Genomic DNA, 2,363 nt, shown 5'->3' with positions numbered 1-2,363 from the left:
CCCCCCCCCCCCCCCCCCCCATCAAGAGTAGCACCACTCATTTTTGGAGGCATGTTTCTTTCCAGTTCCGACACTGATCCTTTGCTCCTGTGAAGCAATGGGGACAGCTAGTGGTCAGCTGGCTGAATGGCAAGGAGATGTTTCAAATAAATTTTTCAGTGACTATGTCTTTGTTCAGATTTCAAAGTTCTTGGTCTGGTCTGTTCTATACGGAATAGGAATGCTATAAGTGACGTGAATCATATATGTCACATGCCTAGATTCAGGAAGCAGCAAAGCTAGGAAGAGTCCTGGCTTAGAATTTTGGTTATGTTGCACGGATTTTTGCTATGCTATTTAATTAACTGTAACATCTCTCTTTTGAAACCTGAAGTAATGCTATTATGCAATATGCCAGGTTTCTTAAAGTTAACTTTTACAAGTAATTTTCTGTTTAACAGAGTGCTCAAAGGTCTAAAATGTGCTGCAATATAGAGTTGGAGTACTGAGCTGCCACATGCAACTCGGCATTTGAGTATACAGGGCTGGTCTCTGTTACACTGGTACATTGCCGCTCATGTAATCTAATATGGCATCTAGTCAGAATGCTGGTATTTCACACTCACTTCACACTAGTAGAAATGTCTTATGAGGTGATGACAGTGAAGAAGAAGAGCAGGACTGTAGTATTTTAATCTTGTATTCTTTAAGGAGTAGCTGTGTTTCTAATGTATTTTCTTTGTTAATCGGTATATATGCTCTTAAAAGAATGATACCAACTTCCAGGATGGCACTGCTTAGCTCTCTATTGTGTAAAGAGAGAACGAACAGATAGATGGTTCTCAGTGCCACTACTTTGTTCAGTTACCTTGGGCTAACCAGATAATGTGTGTTCCATATTAATTTGTAAAATAAAAGTAACACTCATGACCTCATGTGATATGATAGAATTTAATAAATGCCACAAAAGAGATCCTGTATGAGGAGTGCAAAACATGAATTCTTTATTTCGTCACTTGTGAAATGAATTAGCTATCATATGTTGACATATGTTTAGCCCTTAGGATGGCTAAAGTAAATGGCTGTCTCATAAGAACACTGAAAATATTGCTAGTTCTGGAAAGAGTATCTCTTTTCCTAACTGTTGTTTTCAGGATGCTCTGTGCTTTGAATTTTTAACACCTTGCAATGTGCTGAATCTCCTCGGGCTGTGTGAGTCATGCCACTTACGCAATGTGGTTGCAAGTGGTGAAATTCTTGCAGCCTAACCTGATAATTCACTACCAAATGTAGGAATTAATCAAAGGGGTCTGCTCAATAAGCTTTCCAGAACAGAGTACAAAGTCCCTGTTCACTGCCTCAGTCTGCTTGCACATTGTCACTGTTGCAGGACCTCAGCTCATCATTTGACTGCCCACAGGAATAGGAGAGAAAACTTGTCCCATAGACAAGAAGCCCACTTTGGTCAGCTCATACCTGACACAGCAGCAGACCTGATGCATAACAGAAGGTTTTCAGTCCCTGCCAGGAACCCCACAAGCTGTGAGATGAGTGCTTGGTACGAACTGAGTGGCCAGCTGAGTTAAGTAAAATGCAATCTGGCATTCCAGTACTCTCTTTTTTGTGAGTTTGTGTATATATGTTTAACACTTCTGCTGGTGGAAACTCGCATGTCTGCAGCTCTTTGAAAATTAGAAGAAAACTCTGTTATTTTTTAATATATGGCAAAACTAAATTAGGGCTGCTAAATCCTGTCTGGTGAAATTCTTTTATCTTAGATAATGCTTTTGAGAGCTCTATGAACACATGTCTCTAGGAGCACGTTCAGTTCTCTGCACCATAGGTAGTATTAGGCAGTTAGCTGCCGACCACAGACTGTATGTGGGTTATTTTAATCTAATTCTGAACTAGAATAAATTTTTTTTTTTTTTTTGGGTGTTGCTGCTGTAACTAGCATGCTTTCCCACCCCCCTGCCTCTCCTTTAGTAGGGAAAATATGAAGAGTGTCTCAGTACAGGTGACTGAATGATCTACAGCTACATTTCATATAGCTGTATAGTCACTCATGAATTAAAAATAGTCACAGAAATAGCCTCTCATTAAAGTGATATTTTCCACTAGGTGGCACTTTCAATACATAGCATAGACAAAGCCTACATGGCTGATGAAGTACTCCTATTAACTGCTATTCAAATCTGCAGTTAGTAATTGACCAAGCTAAAAAAGGATCAACGTAGTGCTGCCTGCAGCAAGTTTCACAGCTCCTTTTAATACTAACATTGATTAAATCGCCACCCCCAACTCGGTGTAAAAGAGAATTAGCTCAGACATTTTCCCCTCTCCAAATCCCTGCATCCAGCCTTCACTGCCCCACCAATCCACCC

Source organism: Fulmarus glacialis, unplaced genomic scaffold (assembly GCF_000690835.1).
Source record: "Fulmarus glacialis isolate BGI_N327 unplaced genomic scaffold, ASM69083v1 scaffold35818, whole genome shotgun sequence".
NCBI classification, from domain to species: Eukaryota; Metazoa; Chordata; class Aves; order Procellariiformes; family Procellariidae; genus Fulmarus; species Fulmarus glacialis.
This window is presented reverse-complemented; position numbering follows the sequence as displayed.